The sequence below is a fragment of the Callithrix jacchus genome, chromosome 1 (assembly GCF_049354715.1).
Source record: "Callithrix jacchus isolate 240 chromosome 1, calJac240_pri, whole genome shotgun sequence".
NCBI classification, from domain to species: Eukaryota; Metazoa; Chordata; class Mammalia; order Primates; family Cebidae; genus Callithrix; species Callithrix jacchus.
Window position 1 is genome coordinate 166,158,974 of NC_133502.1, and position 19,394 is coordinate 166,178,367.

General features: G+C 40.3%; 1 long non-coding RNA gene across 2 annotated transcripts in view; it reads left to right on the forward strand.

Moving 5' to 3' along the window:
- Positions 1-19,394, forward strand: part of LOC103794720 (uncharacterized) — a 94,519-nt gene that overhangs the window by 28,222 nt on the left and 46,903 nt on the right. The window contains exon 2 of one of the 2 annotated variants that reach the window (XR_013527196.1): positions 4,792-4,969. The exons of the other annotated variant lie outside the window; for it this stretch is intronic. This is a non-coding gene — a long non-coding RNA (uncharacterized LOC103794720). The remainder of the gene's footprint in view (positions 1-4,791; positions 4,970-19,394) is intronic. 2 annotated transcript variants of the gene reach the window in all.

Genomic DNA, 19,394 nt, shown 5'->3' on the forward strand with positions numbered 1-19,394 from the left:
CTGTGGGAATCCTTCTGCCAGGGTCCTCTCCATTTCTTTCTTTCTTCCAATTATCTTCTCCCTCCTTAGTCTTCCCCAACTTTCCTTTCCTTCCTGTTTCCTATTTCCTATTCTCTCCCTCCCTCCTTCCCTCCCTTTCCTCCTCCCTCCCTCCTTCCTTTCTTCCTTCCTTCCTCCCTCCCTTCCCCCCTCTCTCTCCCCCCACTTTCTTTCTTCATTGTGTTTTCTCTCTTTCTTCTTACCTTTTTCTCTTCCTACCTCACACTCCTCAACTTTGCCCTCTTCCCCCTCCTTCTTGTCTCCCTCTTCTCCTTATCTCCTTACTTTTGACCACTGATCCTCGTTCTACTTACTTCTTTTCTAATCTCATTTTCTTCTTCTTTTTTTTAGTGGCAGTGTCTCTCTTCATCACCCAGCCTGGACTACCGTGGTAGAATAATAGCTCACTGTAAACTCAAACTCCTGGGCTCAAGCCATTCTCCCACCTTAGCCTCCTAAGTAGGTAGGACCACGACCACACATCACCACACCTGGTTAATTAAAGAAAAACTTTGGTAGTGACAGGGTCTTCCAATGTTGCCCGGGTTAGTCTTGAACTCCTGGCCTCATACAATTCTCCTGCCTTGGCTTTGCAAACCTTGGCCACTACACTTGGCCTCTTTTTAAAATATGTATCTGTTTTTCCTCTCACCTGTCCTTCTCTTCCTCTTGTTCCTGTTTATCTTGTTTGTTCCCTTCTTTTCTTCTTCTTCTTCTTTTTTTTGAGACAAAATCTCGCTCTGTAGCCCAGGCTGGAGTGCGGTACCACAATATTGGCTCACTGGACCCTCCACCTCCCAGGTCCCGGTTCAAGCATTTCTCCTGCCTCAGCTTTCTAAGTAGCTGGAATTAGAGGCATGTGCTGCCATGCCTAGCTAAATTTTGTATTTTTAGTAGAGACGAGGTTTCACCGTAGTGCTGGGATTACAGGCGTGAGCCACCGCGCTGGCTTTTTCTTTTCTTTTCTTTTCTTTCTCTTTGCCTCCTTTTGTAAGTTTCCTTGTTCTTCTCCTCCCCTTGTCCAAGCTTGGCAGCAAATAACCTGAGGTTTGTCCAGTCAGATGTCTGAGGCCCTTACTGCATCATCATCTGCAAATACCTTCATGGTTTGATCCTCATATTAGCTTTATGATAAAATATTTTTTTTTCCCAAACAAGGAAATTAATACTCAGGAAAGCTAAGTGACAGGCCAAGGTCATACCACTACTAAGTAGAAGACCTGAGATTGCATCTCAAATCTGTCTGAAGTCAAGTTTCCCATACAGAATTTGGAATTGTGGTGTATATGGTAAGAAAACCAACCTTTACTCATTGACGATATTACAGGGTCAGATGTTCACTTCCATAACAAGGAAAAAGCCTGTAGAAGTCAGCTTGTCAGTCCTTCTCTCCTATCCCTAGGGTCTGACTTACTTAACAAATATTAAGTGAACACCATATGCAAGCATGACCATGACATTAAGTGACTATCTTGATACTGAGGACACATAACTAAGCGGATTTCTGTATGAAACTTGTATTCTCATGGGGGTGACAGTTAATAAACAAGTAATGAAATAAATATAAAATGGAATAGGTTATGGTGTAGGTGTCCGTGGCTATGGAAATGTCTTATGTAGGTGATGAAATTGATGATAGAGGACACTGAAAATTGTTGGCATTTTTGTGCTCATGTTTTTTTTCTGTGTTATTACCATTTTCAAAAATATGGGTACTAAAATTACAGCTTTCTTATACACTAATAACAACTTGTTTAAAATATGCAATGGGAAAAACTATTCTTTGTAGAATGGTACCATGCAAAGTAGTTCATAATATCCCCATGAAGGCCTCTTTTCCTATGATTTGGGCTTGAACCTGCCTTTTGCCTGACTCTCTCTGTACGGGGTCCACTGTTGCCAACATCTGAAATTTTCATTCCAAATGCTCTTTGAGCGAATTTTGATTACCCAGGAGCTCACAGGCAATGGGTTCTACCTGCCATCATACTCTGCCTCATCATGGATGATTTCAGCCCACTCTTGGTCTCCCAAAGTGAGATTTTCTTCCTTCTTCTTCCATTCAGCCCAGTCCTCTCTGTCTGCCTGTGGCCGGGCTGTGTCACAAGCTCAGTGGCCTATGTCATGCGCAATAGTCACCCAGAAAAGTCGCCATCTGGCAAAAATGCCAGCTTTTAGTCACAAGAACTTCCTTATGCCCGGTGCTTCTGTTAACTGTTGGGAGGGGATAATTATCTATGTTTCTTTATTTGGAATAGAAAATAGCCTGAAGACAGTGAAGGAAGATCAAGATGCTGCCTCCATGACTTAGTCACACTTTACCCCATGTGTAGAGTGCTCCACATGCAAATCTCTCCCCTCCTTCAAAGCCCACTCCAAATGGTACCTCCTCCATGGAGCCTTCTTGAGTAGCATAATGATCTACCCATCTTCGGAAGTTTCATAGAAAATCTCTTGGCACCAAAGTGGACTGGATTCATAACCTGCTTTAACAGACATCAGCTGCAGATCTTAAGCCTTCAGTGTTTGCTGCAGTGATATGGCTGGTACCACAGCTTCTTCTGCAGTGTGACCTTTTTACTTCCTCATTATGGACTGGAGTCTAATTTCTTTCTTTCTTTTTTTTTTTTTTGAGACGGAGTCTTGCTCTTTCACCCAAGTTGGAGTGCAATGGCACAATCTCGGCTCACTGCAAACTCCATGCCTCCTGGGTTCAAGCAATTCTCCTGTCTCAGCCTCCTGAGTAGCTGGGATTACAGAGGCCCACCGCCATGTGTGGCTAACTTTTTAATTTTTAGTAGAGATGGGGTTTCGCTGTGATGGCCAGGTTTGTCTTGAACTCCTGACCTCAGGTGATCGAAGTGCTAGGATTATAGGCATGAGCCACTGTGCCCAGCCTGGAGTCTAATTTCTGAGTTAGTCCATGTTTTCCTTATAGGTACCTAAACCAATTAGACTATAATGGAAGTGGGATTGCATGATTTCAGATACTGTCAGAAGAGCCCAGCTGCCACCAGAAAGCTAAGGTACATAGAAAGACCTCTACATAGATAGGCGGCTCTGATAGGCTATCTCAGCTGAGCCCAAATGTCAGCTCACCTCAGGTTCCGGACCTGTACATAAAGAAATCTCTTGTTGATTTCAGCCTCTGACATTTGAGACCTCCCCACTGTCCCAGGTATCTTTGAGCAAAAACAATCTCCTTCTGTGGTATCCTGTTCTAACTCCTGGCCCACAGAATCCATGAGCATGATCGAATGGTTTTATACCACTATGATTGGGTGGTCCTTTATGCAGCAATTAAAACAAAGTCTGGAGCAGTATTTCAGTTCTTAAATGAGCAAAATGGTGTGATACTGTCAACCTCAGACTGCAGTTGAAAATTAAATGAAATGATATTTTGAAGCACCTGGTAGCGCTTGACATTTAGAAAGCATTTAATGAATTTTTTTTTACTTCCTTCTAACTACAGGAGCTAACTGTCCACACATCTCACATTTTACTAAAATTTTTGCTCTCCTGTGGCAGGAGTTGAATCATATTTAAATTGTAATCCCTGTGTTACCGTTGTGTATATATTATATGCTTATAAAATATTTACTGAATGAAAAGATGAATAAATAAGTATAACGAGCACTGGATTGGGAGCCAGAAACTTCAGTGACTAGCTGTGCATTCTTAGTAAGTGTTTTTCTCTTTAATAATTATTTTTCTTATGTTAAAATTGAGAAGACCTAAGCTAAAAGGGTAGATAACAGTGGCAGATTGAGGAAGACCTGGCAACTGTTTTTAAATTCTTAAAGAATTGTTATGGGGAAGAAGAATGGATTTCTCTGTTTGACCCTCAAGTGGTACAGTCAGGGACCTGTGTGGAATATGCAGACAAATAATTATCTGGAGTCAGATTGTTCAAAGATGGAAGAAATGCTTTGTGAGCTAGTGAACGCCCTGCCCCTAGAGGTGGTTCTGTGGGAAACTGAGTGTCACCTTCCTACTCTGCTGTAGAGGGTATGCAAGCATTGGAGTAGACAAATTCCATCCCCTATTTTCCTAATTCTACCACTGGATGACTTCTTTCAGCTCCAAAAATCTTCAAATTTGCAAGAGATCTTCTGACTCCAGTCTTTTCTGTAATTGCTAGGTCAGTGCGTCTGGAGTGAAATGGATAGGAAGCTGGCAAGTACAGCAACCTGGGGATAGCCCAGCTTGTTTATTTTAGTGACACAGGGGAGAGGAGAATAAGTGAGGCATTGAGGGGAGGAGTATTGATCAGGAACTAAATTTTAAGTGCACTTCCAAAGATGATTATAGAGCCACGATTAACGCTCTGTAGGGGATCGCTAGGGGAGCACTAAGTAACAAGAACTGGAAAAACCTCTGGAAAGTGTGGATGCAGAAACCCTAAGTGATGGGGGCTGTGGAGGCTGAAAAGTAGGTTTGCAGTTTTTCGTAGGAGCATCTACATTTGTCAGATAAGAATGGGATACATTGCACTACTAGATAACCTCCAAAGTCCTTCAGATTAACACCACAAAAGTTTAATTCTCATTCATGTCAAATCTATTTCCCTCTTCAGGGTCATAGCTCAGCTACCCAGGCAGCCTTGGTTTTGTGGCTCCACTTTCTCAACATGAGACTCCAATAGAGGAAGAAGGGTACATGTGACCTTGAGAGTGGGAGTGGGTATTGGAGGCTCTTGCATCAGCAGGGAAATGCTTTAAATCCTCAAATGACATGTGTTTCTCCTGACAGCTCATTGACCAGAATTAGTAACATGGCCCTTCCTGACTAGAAGGGACCAGGAAGAATAGTCTATGTGTCCAGAAGGAGAGGAGCAGATATGTGTAAGCATGTCTCTACTGTGGAAGAAAAGAGAATTGGAAAGGAAAGAAGATCCACAAAGGGTCTCAGGAGCTAAGACAAAAGAAAAGTAAGTTATCTCATTGAACCTAAGTTGCTTCATCTCTCAAAGGAAGATGATCATACCCACTGCACTAAGGGTGTCATGAAGATTACATTAGAACATGCACATGATGTCTTTAAATCTCTTTGTCAATGGCAAGATATTTTTTAAAAATGAAATACGGTTTTATGGTTGCTGGTTGTATTACTGTGAAACCAAAAAATGCTAAATTTCATGGAGGTATAGAAGACTATCTTTAGTATATCCTTCCCTTTGGTACAAAAATTTTATCTAGCTTTTAAAGCAACCTTATTAACTGTTGGTACAAGAATTTCCATTACTGATCGTAAATGAAACCAATGATCAGAATCAGTTGGAAAGCCACATGCATGCACAACTTGATTCAGAAGGATCAGAGAAGGTTATTTGCCCCCTTCCAAATTTGGGGGAGAAGGTTATTTGTCCCCTTCCAAATTTGGGGGCCTGGAGCTTTTACATGACCCCCGAAGGATGCACCAGATACAAAATTGGCAGGATGACTGGGAATTTTCAAAATGTACAGGTCAATTGCAAGAAATATGATGCTGTTTTTGGGAAACCGCAGGCTAAAAATAGCCATGGTTTTCCTGGATGAGGCATTATTTTGATTTTGGTCTTTGTGACCTGTATGTTTTTGCCATGTTTGCTCAGTTCCCATGGTTTTTATTTCTTTTGACTTTCTGTATCTATAAGATTCAGAGCTGTATTAGAAACAGTCATACTTTCTTTCACTACTGTATTTATTCACACATTTATTTATTCATTCATTTATTTATCCATATATCCTTGGCTTTCTTTCCATGACTTCATCCAGTTTCTTTTTCTTTTCTTTTTCTTCTTTTGTTTTTTGAGATGGAGTCTCGCTATGTTCCCCAGGCTGGAGTGCAGTGGTGTGATCTCGGCTCATTACAACCTCTGCCCCCTGGGTTCAAGGGATTCTCCTGCCTCAGCCTCCCTAAAATAGTTGGGATTACAGACACCCACCAACACACAAAGCTAATTTTTGTAATTTCAGTAGGGACGAGGTTTTACCATATTGGTCAAGCTGGTGGTCTCAAACTCCTGACCTCAGGTGATCCACCCACCTTGGCCTCCCAAAATGCTGGGATTATAGGTGTGAGCCATCCTGCCTGGCCAGTTTCTTATTTAGAGTACACACATTTATTTATTGAAAACTTTCTTTTCTCTGGGCACTCTATTTGGCACCGGAGATTCTAAAGGTAGGGGAAAACAAACTAAACAACAACAGCAACGAAACCCACAAAATAACATGTGCAATGTAGTGGGGGGTGCAGACAAGCAAACACAAAATTAAAAAAATAATGCAGAGTGCAATAGAAGTTTAGAATTTCAACTAGCTTGAGAGTAGAGGGGTACAGGAAGGTTTCTAAGAGGAAGTGGCAGCTGAACTAAGTCCTGAAGGAGTTGCTCAAGCGGGAGGGTGGGAAGGCCATCCTAGGTAAAAGGAAAAGCACTGATGTTGTAAGGAAGCCAAGTTGAAAAGAAAGCCAAGTGCAGGCAAGCAAGGCATGTTTGCAGACCTGCAGTTATTCTAGGAGGCTCTTTTTAATGTGTGCCTGATATTGCCTATTTAATCACTACCTCACAAATTATTTTTCAAGATTCAACTTGATCATTTAAATGAAGACCCTAACAGACTTCCTGACACACACTAGGTGCTAGAAAAATCTTATTTCTGAACTCTTTGCTGTTGCATTTTCCCCCTTTCCAGGCCCATGATGCCTTGCAGAAAGTAGCTGTTCAATAAAGTTACATTAAATTTCATTCAAGCCCTCGTCACCCAGTCCCAGTTTAACTTCCTTTCCCACCTACAAAGACCCTGAGGGCCAGAAATAGGGCAGCCTCTTCCCAAGGCTTCCTTGTCTTTTTCTGCTTGAGGAAATAGCTTGTGGTGTCTCCTCCACTGTCTGTTTTTCTGCCTCTGGGGAATCTCCTCTCATGTAAATCCTGCAATTAGAGGTTCCCACCCCTCCACCAGAACTACATCTGCCTCCCTAGATAGGCACCCATTTGATTAGCAAGAGATAATCACGGGGGCTGCTTCAGCCTACAGCTTGGTGCAGACAGGAAGACATTCTGAATAAATTTGTGGTTCCAAGAGCAGGGATCCCCCTCTCTCATCACATACTGGCTTCCTGTTTGCCTGTACATCTGGACTCATGGTACAAAATTTTGATTCTCCATTTATTTTTTTCAAATCCATATTAGTCAATAAATAGGAATATGTCTCTTTTTTGGTAGATGAAGAATGTGAGCTCAGAGAGATGAAGCCTTTGACTTAGGTCATAAGGTTGGTAGTCTAGCATGGACCTTGGATTTGATCACTGATTGGTTTTATGTCCTCCATAAAAGAAAGCAAGAGAAAAAGTAAGGAAACATTCTTCCCTTGAGATGATCTAATTTGGACTTGTATGTGGGTGTGTATTTGTACACATATGCATTATTAATTCAAATTATATATTCAACTTAACTTTTAGAGACATTAGAAATATGTGTAGAATGTAAGAAATGTATAACATAAAAGAAAGCCTAAGGAATAAGTCACTGTCATTCATTATATCCAGAGGTACTTTCTGGTTGATCTACAATGTATGTATATGTCTACATAAAATTTTTACACCATCAGAATTATAACACACGTGCACACATAGTTATTGTCTAACTTCACTTTGTATTGTAAACATTTCCCCAGGTCATTAAATATTCTTCTAAAACACAATTTGGTTTGATTCCATTAATATTTAGATCTATATCACTGGGTTGTCTCCTTGCTGTTCAATTCAAGGGAGAAAAAAGTAGATAAAAAAAATTCTGGATGACGAGGAAGAAGCTCTGTGTTCCAGCCCTTAGTTCTGCCACTCGCTCCCATGAGTCTCTTGTCTGTCTGTGAAGTGGGAGGAATAATAGTTATCCTTTTACCAGTCCCACAACCTTATTTGCAGACTTAGATAAAATAACAGCGATGGGTTTGCCCATCAATGTGGTATTACCTGGTGCTGTCTTGACTATTGTGTTGTGAGGATTCCTATTGCTTTTTTCACCAGCCTAAAAACAGGAGCCTCTCGGGAGGCGGGATTTTTCCTTTTCTTGGCAGTGCTGGCCTGGGCAGCACAGTTCATGGGAAGCACCTCTGCTCCAATCATCCTTCTGCGTTGTCTGTCTTGATGAAAAATGACCTGTTATTATTTCTTACCTTTGGGTTTGGGAGGCCCCAAAGAAATCAGTAGCCACTTAAAATCACTGCTGTTATTGTAACAGTCTTTTCATTGATGGATTTAAGTGTGAGGTGTCTGCCATCGATTGTTAGCATCTGTCCTGGAGAGGCTGCTCTGCGTGGAGGCAGTGATAATGGCGGGAACAGGCACCTCCAGGGGCTGTGGCATGCTGAGTGGTTTCCCTGAAGCTGGGAAAAGCGTGTTTGCACTCCAGAGGCATCTTGCTTTGTAGGATAAATGTATACCTACAAAGGTGATTTCAAAGATGTAACCCTTTAGAACAAATGCTGTCTTCTTCCTGGACTTCATTCTAATTTGAAAGATTTGACATTTTCATCCCCAGTTTGATATTCGGGAGGCTCCTAATTCTTCATGTTTTAATGCTTTTGGTCATTTTTAGGAATCAGCACTTAAAGGCAAAAAGTGAACAAATAATGAAGCTTTTGTTACATCTTTTTTTTTTTTTTTGAGACCGAGTTTCACTCTTGTTACCCAGGCTGGAGTGCAATGACGCGATCTCGGCTCACCGCAACCTCCGCCTCCTGGGTTCAGGCAATTCTCCTGCCTCAGCCTCCTGAGTAGCTGGGATTACAGGCACACACCACCATGCCCAGCTAATTTTTTGTATTTTTAGTAGAGACGGGGTTTCACCATGTTGACCAGGATGGTCTCGATCTCTTGACCTCGTGATTCACCCTCCTTGGCTTCCCAAAGTGCTGGGATTACAGGCTTGAGCCACTGCACCTGGCCTGCTTTTGTTACATCTGAAATGAGTCTTGTGATGTAATAAAACACATTTTAATGTTTCCCCTTCCTTCCTTTCTTCCTTTCTTTTGCATTTTCTCCTTAGCTTCCATACTTGAATTGTTTCTTCCCACTCCTGCTTTCAGAAAACAAAAACAAAAACTTAGCTACATTTAGAGCAGCAAGGTGTTAAACATTGTGAGAAATCAAAGCTTGACAATGATATAATCTTTGTCTTCAGAGAAACCCACTAATGTACAATTTACGGACACATACATGTTCTCATAAATTAAACAGCAGAACAAATTGGAAAGGTGTCAGGGAAAGTAGTAACAGACAGAGTGACAGAATTTTAATATGTTACAATGGAGAGAGACCCTAGAATATCAAGAGATGAGTCCATCATCACCTTTATAGTCTCCTTATGACCTAACCTGTCCTTTTGATTTATATTCCTGATAGTTTTGCACCTGAAAGACAGATTTCAACCTTGCTGCTTACTGGCTATGAATGTACCTAACCTCTTTGAAGCTCAGTTTTTTTTTTTAAATTCAGAAAACAACGCTTTGCAGGATGCTTGTGAGTGTGACAGTGGAATCATGTATGTGGTGCACCTGACCTGGTGATGTTTGGTACATACCCTTTCATGCTGCCTCCAAGCTGCATTCTCCTTTGGAGAGCCCCAGGCACATAGTGTAAGTCATATGCTTTCCATAAGCCAGCATACACCCTTCCTCCTGTGAACCCAGATGGATGGAGGTACACTTTGGAGATGTTGCCTGGGTATTTGTCTCAAATGCTAATGATAGCTCCCTTTGGCAGAAAAACAAACCCAGGCCAGTGGGATTCTTAGAATATTATTCCTATTAGCCAAAGATTCGATCCATCAACAGGACCTGCTGAACAGGTACTGCATATGCAGAGCAGCTCAGGCACAGATGTGACAAGCTCTGCCCTCTCACAGGGAGCCCTGGAACCGTAACTTCTATAACGTCCTTCTCCAGTCTAGAACATGCCCCAGAGCTTTTCAATACTCACCTCCTCCCCATTTCTAGTTCCTACCAGGTATCAATTTTAAAATCCTAGAGCTCAGAAAGAAAAAAAGAATTGCCAAATATTACACAAAACTGTGGAAGAAATCTAATTTTCTAGAACACTGGAAAAATGCTTTATTTTTCAGTTAGAAGAACTTTCTGTGCAAAGAGCTAGCCACCCTGCCTCTTCAGTAAGGCCAAACACCTGCTTGTTAAATTTTCTTAGGACAATGAAAGAAACATGTGGTGAATCTCTCTGTGGAAAAAAAAAAAGCAAAAATATTCCACTGATGAATGAGTGTGCAACAGAAGCTGAGCTAGTGACACAGATCAAGATGCAGGAACCAGGAATTCGGAGAGATAGACTGAGATACAGATGAAGGCAGAGAGAAAAAGTAATAAACCGAAATTGAAAGAGGAAAGAGGTGATGAGAAACATGTTGAGACGAGGACGTGGGGGAAAGATACAAGTGGCACAGAAAGATGGTGAGAAAAATGAGTCAGAGACGTAGATCACGTAAGACAGAAACATAATGAGAGGCAGAAGAACCAGCACCATCAACACAGAGCCTGCAACCAGGGAAAGCTGTGTTTCCTGCAGTTAGCAGCTAGCAGCCAGCAGCAGGGGGCATCAGAACTCCACGGATAGTAACAGATGCCAGGGAGCCAGCCTACGGAGAAAGGAAGTTAGAGAGAGAGAAAAGGAATGAGAAACCCTCCTCTTAACTTTGAGATTAGAGGGAAGAGAGAGAGCCGCTCTTCTTGGGGTCCTGCATTTAGTGGTAAACCAGGTCCCCCAGGCATTTTCCTGCTTCCTGCTACAATGAAGGTATATAAGTCTTTGTTTAAAATAACACTGAAGGCTTTTTCTAAGAGAACAAGCCCAGGGGAGACAGCCTGGGCTTAAACCAGCTGACTAATACTTAGGCATTCTGTTAGGTAGAACTCAGGTGCAAATAGCATATGTCCCTGGATGTAGTTTATCCAAACATTTTTCTCTACTTCACCACCTCCCAAAAGAGTAATTATTAGGAGCATACTATGATATTGCATAGATAAGGAAGTGATGAAAAGTGAGCTTTGGAGGAAAAAGACCAAAGAATTTATGTTAAGACACTATTTTTTTTTCCTTCATGCTGTGCCAGTCTTATTCTTCTAGCCCTCTCTATCCAGCAATCATTTCATCTAGTGTCACTTCCTCTGTCATTTACCAGATAGCAAGAACACACCTCCAATTTCAGTTTAAAAACAAAATCCAGAAGAGGTTTCTGATTGGCTCAGCTTGGACGTTGTGCTCACACCTTGGGTCAATCAAAATCACCAGGAGAGTGACATATTCTGATTGGCCAAATACTCTGAAGCCACACCCACTCTTGTGCATGCCTGGAGATGGGGAGCAGACGTGAGGGTATAAGGATCTGTTGTTGATCGAAGGAGAAGTCAGAATCATGATTCCTGAAGCCACACCAATTTAAGGCTACTAAGTACATCTTGAATAAGTGAGTAGCCTGATTTGCTCTGAGCTCCTTTTAGTCTTCTATCAAAAGGCATTAGTTACACCTGCCTTGCCCACCTCCAGGAGTTGTTATGGAGGTCTGATTCGAATATAGAGCAAATCAGAGAGCCTCCAACAGGTGTGCAGACAAGCACTAAGATGAAATGGACCAAATAGAAGAGTCAGGAAACTTGGGTGTTGGTTTTAACTGTGACATAAATCAGCAGTGTGTATTTGGGTAAGTTCCTTATCTCTCTGGATTTAAGTATCTTCAACTTAAAATTTGGGGATTTGATTAGGTCTGTTAGTTAATGTCTTTGTAGTCGTTAGACCCCTTTGAGAGATCAAGGAAAGCTAGGTACCTTTTCTGCTCTCTTCAGTGTCTGGAAGTTCCTAATTCTCTGCAAGTATACCTCCAGATATCAGGATAAAAACTCCTGGATTTCAAGGTGATATCTGTCTCCTCAACTGATTGAAAAGAGGGGCTGCATTCTCAGTTGGAAAAGACGATTCTGTGTATCAAGCAGATGTACGTCTTTCTCTGGTTTAAATCCCTTTCTCGGAAATATCGTGCATGTTTCTCATTACCTTCTTCCTCTAGACTGCTTCTCTTTTCTTCTTTTTTTTCCCCCTCTACCACCTCATCTTTCCTCCGCTACGGGTAGTCAAGTGTGGATGTGATTGAAGTTGCGTTTCCATCTGTGTTAGCGGCAGGAAGTGTTACTATCATGGAAATAGATGGGACATATATCATCTCTTATCTGCACCTCCAAGAACGTAAATGATTTCTTTCTCCCAACCAAAATAAATCAAAGGAGAGGAATTTTAATTATAGTCACCAGGTGGTGAATTTAATACATCCACATGAGTCTCTGTGCTGGCAGCGTTGTCAGAGGAGCTTGTCTCTCCAGGCAGGAGGATAATGGGATTGCGAGAGTCTGGAGAGGAAGAACTCTGGGGATTATAACAGCAGCTCCCTGGTGGCAAGGAAACAGCCAGGCAAGTTCTGTTAAATATAAAGGCCAGGGAAACATTGCCCCTTGTCAGGGTGTCAGGATTGTCTCCACTCATGCTCTATCATGAATGGTTTCAGTCCCCTCATAGGGGCTGCTCACATAGGCATTGCCCACCCAAGTCTGAGATGGAGGTTACACGTCAAAAATTTTCCCCCATCTATCAACTTGGAGCAGTGAACAAAGCTCTAACTTGGGGTACAGAGTGATCTGTTCTTACATCTACTCTTATAGTTAATTGCTAAGCTTATTCAATTGAGGAATAGTTATTGAATGCCTAGAACATGCTAGGCACTGTTCTAAATAGTAGGAATGTATCAGCAAAATAATGGAGATTTAGAAATAAGTTAAACATACACTTAACATTACCTACTAACAATTCTCCTAGGTGTTTAATAAAAATGAAAATATATATTCACAAAAAGATTGTACACAACTTTCATAGCGGCTTTATTTATAGTAGCCCCAACCTAGCAACAACCTAAATGTTCGTCAACAGATTAATAAATTAATTGTAGCATATTTGTCACAATTGAATATTATTTACTAATAAAAAGAACTCTTCATCAGAAGGACGTGAATAGATCTTGAAAACATATTGAATGAAAGGAGCCAGACACAAAAAATACTTTTTGTATAATTTTTATGAATTTGAGAAGACAAAAACAAATTTATAGTTATAGAAAGCAGATCACTGTATTGTGTAGGATGAGGAGTGGGCCACAGAGAACTCTTGGGGGGTGACCAAAAATATTCTGTATCTGATTCACAGTATATTTATTTTTCAAAACCTCGTGAAACTATGCATTAAAATGAGCAAATGCGTTATAATTTTATGTAAAGTGTAATTTGATAGAACTGGAAAAAAGGGAGAAATTTATTCCCAGTCCACATAAAGCTTATGTTGTAGGGTTGCCAAAAAATAAAACAAATTTAAAACATAATAGTATAGCAGCTTGCAATAGGTGGTATGGTGAATAACGTTGTTTAAGGGCTTAGTGAATTGCAGGAGAGGCAGAGTTGCTTTTTATATTAGAGAAGACCTCTTTGATCAGCTGACATTTGAGAAGACCTAAATGCATATCAGACCAAGGGAGGTGCAATTGTTAAGGCCCTGGGGCAGTGGTATCTTTGTCCCTCTCAAGGAAAGGTAAGTAGGCTGGTATGGCCAAGGAGGGAGTGGACAGAGTTAAAGTCAGTGGGTGTAACTGTTTTTTGAATGAGAATGAAACTTTGAAAATCTAAATAGCATATAAAGTCAAACATTTAGGTATAAGATTCCTTAAATCCATCTGACCAGAAAACTATTACCCATCACACAATATTGTCTCTATCCACCTCTGATCTCTGCTCATGGTCCAGACACAAAAGTGAAACATCAAGCAGTCCATGATAACTAGGTGCATTGCCAGCTCATAAATATTGGAGAACAGGACATGTTGGAGAACCCAGTAGGTCTTAAAGTTCTGAGTCCCAGCAGATTCTCATGTCTGCATTGACTGCAGCAAGGTCAAAAGTGGGAAAGCAGGGATATTTGGTGAGGTCTGAGCCTCCAACACAGAGGCCAGGGGAATTCTTGCAGCTGGCCAAAAGTGAGAAGTTGCTCAGCTCAGATTTGGAGCTTTCTACTGTTTTTGTGGAGATGCCATTAGGCAAATGAGCTGGTCTGAGAGAGGCCGATAAGGCGCAGGGAGAGAATGTGCTGGTCTTTCCAGAGAAGGTCGTTTGAAGCAGCCACAGAACAATAAAGCTGCTGGCCTGAGATAGGAAGGGCCTTGAAAAATAACCAAATGAGGGCTTCTTTCTTAATTCCTTGGAGCTGAATTTTATCAGGAAGGCCACTTGTGCTTAAGGAAAGCTGTAATCGCTCACAGTGGGACACAAATTCCCAGTGAGACTGCAGTTGCAGATCAGGTCTAAATGTTTAGGATCCTGTCTAAAGACATGTTTCTCACTGGGAGGCCTGCCTGTTCTGTCCTCCTCACAGCTTCTTTAGCATTTCCTAAGCATCTGAACCATCTGAAAATCATGCTTGCCAAAGACTATTCCTATCTCCCAGAAGGATTAAGCTTTGGATAATCTCTTGGGGAGGCCACACTGGCTACCCCTTCCTCCATCCTTCCAGCGTCAGTAAGCATGCATTGGGGGCCCATGGTCACCTGCCCACCCTGGCTCTCAGGATTACCAATTGGAAAACTCGAAGTTAGGATTACTGGCTCCTCCAATTTTTTTCTCTTTTTGAGCTCTATTTTTCTCTTGGGCAGTGAAAAAAACATTTGCTGTGGAAGTGGAAGACTTTAATTCTAATTCTGTCTCTTATATTTCTTAAATTTATTTCTTTTACTTAAGTAATCACTTTTAACTGGCATTCAGTTTTTCTCATTCTTTTTTTTTAATTTTAATTTTTTATTTTGGAGATGGAGTCTCACTCTCCATCTCCAGGCTGGAGTACAATTTCAGCTCACTGCAACCTCTGCTTAAACCAGGTTCAAGCTATTCTCAAGGTATTTTGACCTTGTTATCCACACACCTAAGCCTCCCAAAGTGCTGCCAAGTAGCTGGAATTTCAGGCGCTTGACATTGCACCCAACTAAATTTTTGTATTTTTAGTAAAGATGGGATTTCACCATGTTGGCCAGGCTGGTCTTGAACTTTTGACCTCGTGATCCATCCAACTTGGCCTCCCAAAATTCCAGGGTTACAGGCACGAGCCACTCTGCCTGGCTTAGTTTTCTCATTCTGGAGGGGGAAATTATAACTTTAATTCATAAGGCTATAGAAAGATCAATTTTGATAATAATTTTAAGGGGCCTCACTTAGTGTCTGATATATACTTGTAGCCCTGGACGTATTGGACTGCTTTTACTTCTCAAACTTGCTAGGCTTTCTCTGGTTCCTTCTTTCACTCCTGTGCTATTACTTTCTGTTCTTCATGCCCCACCACTTCCCTTCATCTGATTTTCATCAACCCATCTTTTTCATATAAATTTAGGCATCATTTCCCCTGGGAAATCTTGCTTGATCATTTCCCTCTCTAGGCTCCCAAAACACTCTGTTCTTCCCCAGTATAGCTCTTATAAAAATGATAATTTACTTGTCTCAGACACAATCCTTGAGAGCGAGGGCTCTATCGGTCATTGACTGATGTCAAAGTTACTTATTTTCCTAGTTTATGTAACTTTTCTATGCTTTGACTGCTTTATCAACCTTTGAATCCCTTAATTAAATAGTCCACATTCCTATGATATAAGTGGTATGCATCGGGTTATACAAATAAAGAATTGACATTCAAAGAGGTTAAGGAACTTATAGGAATGATAGCAGCTATTAGATAGTGCTTACATTTGTTTCCAGTTCTAATTCCAAATAATAAAAATAAGCATTCTTTAAAAAATTAAGTGCCACACAATGTACTAAGGCTACAACCATGCATGATGAATATTATCAAAATCTGCATTTTATAGATGTGTCTGTAAAATGAACAGACACATATCTCAGTGAAATTAAAGAACCCACACAAGAACAAATGGAGAGTAGGACATAGATTAAATTCAGTTCTATTAGACTGTGAAGCCAATGTCCCTTACTACAGAATCAGTTGTATTACATACTCTTTCAAAGTTTCAGTAAGTTTCATTGCACCAAAAAAAAAAAAAAAAAAAAAAAAAATTTCCTCACTCCAGATACAGTTTTGCTGCTTTAATTACTAAATAAACTCATTTTATTTTATTCCATTCTCCATAGATACAAATTTTCTGCTCAGTATTCCTATAAACACAATCAATGACACTGGAACATCCTTGCCAAGGCATTGGAAGGTTTTGCTAAAAATTCCATGAAATGGGAAATTTCTGGTTAATGAATGAATGGCAGAGAAGGGACCCACAATCTCTATCCAAAGGTTGACTCTCAAGTCTTATTACAATCTCATTTTCAGAGAAGAGGATGGCAAAAATAACTAAGGGGGGTTTAACTCTTACATGGGGAGAAATTTTACAGGATTTAGGATTGTTAACTAAGAAGAAAACTGGCTTTGTATGTATTTGTGTATTCTTATGTAAGACTGTGAGTTTAGTGATGTCAGAGAAGATAGTTAGTTGCCATCAAATATCAGAAACCGGTAAGTAGGAGAAATGAGTATTCTGGTCTTTTCTTAATAAAAGGAAATACTTAAAATCAATTGGAGCACCTACTCCCCAGTGGAATGGCTTCTGAAGTCATGATCAACTTGAGGCTGGAAATATTCAAGCAGAGTATACCTGAAATATTATAGATGATATTTCTCCATAGTTTGGATTCTCCCAAAATGAGATTAATTTAAGATGCGAGAAATAGAGAAGACAACGTAACTTTGTGAGGATAGCAGACATACCAAGAGATTTAGTCACCCTATACACATACTTTTTTTTTTGGTTACTTCAAATTCTAAGCTTTCCTTATTGTATGAATCTAATTCAACAACTTTTAATGATATTGTGTATAATAAATTCTGATAAGTTGGCTAGAAGGAAACAGTGAGAAATGACCTGTTTTAAAAAGCATCATGGACCCTTAAATACATATTTTCTTGCTTAGTCTATTGACAGGTTGTCTGGAAGGCGTCTAATGACCTCACTTACATGTCTAACAGTTCTTTGGGGCTATTGGCTTAGATGCCTTTTGTTTTGGGCTATTCTTCTATTGCTATAAAGAAATAACTGAGAATGGATAATTTGTAAAGAAAAAATGTTTAATTGGCTCATAGTTTTACAGGGTGTATAGAAAACATGGCACTGGCATCTGCCTCTGGTAAGGCCTCAGCCAGCTTACAATCCATGGCATAAGGTGAAGGGGGAACATTCACATCACAGGGTAGAAGAGGGAGAAAAGATAGTGGGAGGGGGCAGGTGGGAGGTGCTATAGGCTTAAACAACCAGATCTTGCAAGAACTCACTCAGTGTCCCAAGGACAGCACCTGTCCTGTCCATGAGGAATCCTCCCCAATGAACCAAACACCTCCCACCATGTTCCATATGGGCAAGGACAGATGTCCAAACTATATCACCTTGATTATGCATGCAACCTGTCCACATGGCTAGCTCAAGCTTCCATACATGGCAGTTGGGTTTTAAGAGATTGTGAATGAAAGCTGCAAGCTTTCTCAAGGGCATCTTTAGAAATTACAAATCATCTAGACTACTCGTCCAGGCATGTCACAAGGCCAGATCATATTTAACAGGGTTCAACATTACAAAGGGTACAGAAATAACCTCCTAGTAGGAAAACAGTCAGTGTTACATTGCATAAAAGGATAAAAGAAATTTGTGGCCATATTTTGAAATCAGCCACACTTGAGAAGGGACATTTCTTTAGCATCTTACTTAAATTCTTGTGGACTTTGTGCCAATAAAAATAATGATCATTTATGCTATACTAAAGCATGCTTTAAAAAAAGAAAACCTCCCAAATTTTCCCTCCCTTTATGCCCAGGAAACTTCCATTCTACTCTCTGCTTTCATGAGTTTGACTATTTTAGATTTCTCACATAAGCGGTATCTTACAGTATTTATCTTTCCTTATCTGGCTTATTTCACTCAGTGTATTGTCCTCCAGTTGAATCCATATTGTTACAAATTGCAGGATTTTTTTTAAGGCTGAAAACTGTTTCATTGTATGGATATGCCATATTTTCATTAGCTGTTCATCTGTCAATGGACATTTAATCTCCAATGTCTTGGTTATTATGAGTAATGGTATAATGAACAAGGGAACGCAGGTCTTTTTTGGAGATTCTTATTTCAGTTCCATAGGTATATACTCAGAAGTGAGATTGCTGGATCATGTAAGAGTTTTATTTTTTTTATTTTTTGGAGGGAACTTCTATACCATTTCCATAGTGACCACACCAATTTATATTCCCACCAACAATGTACAAGGGTTCTGATTTTTCAACATTCTTGGCAACATAAGCGATCTTTGTCTTCTTCATAATAAGCCTTGTAACAGGGATTCATTAATACCTAATTGTGGGCCGGGCGCGGTGGCTCACGCCTGTAATCTCAGCACTTTGGGAGGCCAAGGTGGGTGGATCAGGAGGTCGAGAGATCGAGACCATCCTGGTCAACATGGTGAAACCCCGTCTCTACTAAAAATACAAAAAAATTAGCTGGGCACAGTGGTGCGTGCCTGTAATCCCAGCTACTCAGGAGGCTGAGGCAGGAGAATTGCCTGAACCCAGGAGGCGGAGGTTGCAGTGAGCCGAGATCATGCCATTGCACTCCAGCCTGGGTAACAAGAGCAAAACTCCATCTCAAAAAAAAAAAAAAAAAAAAAAAATATATATATATATATATATATATATATATATATATATATATATATATAAAATTGTGTTTTCAATTTGCATTTCTCTGATGACTAGTGATGTTGAGCAACTTTTCATATACCTGATGCTGTTGGCCATTTTTATGTCTTTTTTGGAGAGATCAAGTCATTTGTTTAAACTGTTTAAAAAATCAGGTTATTTGTTTTTTTTGCTATGGAGTGTATTACCTTGTTGTAGACTTTTGGATATTAACTCTTTATCAGACATATGATTTGCAATTAGTTTCTCCCATTCTGTAGGTTGCTTCCTTTGCTGTGCAGAGGCTTTTTGGTTTGACATAATCACACTTGCTTATTTTTGCTTTTTTTTTTTCACCTGTGCTTTTGGGGTCATACGCAAGAAATCATTGCCAAAGTCAGTGTCAAGAAGCATTTTTTTCTACATTTTCTTCTAGGAGTTTTATAATGTCAGGTCTTAGATTTATGTTTTTAGTCCACTTTATGTTTTTGGTGACTTTTGTACCTGGTGTAAGGATTCAATTTCATTTGTTCTTTGGCATGTGCATGTCCAGCTTTTCCAGTGCTATT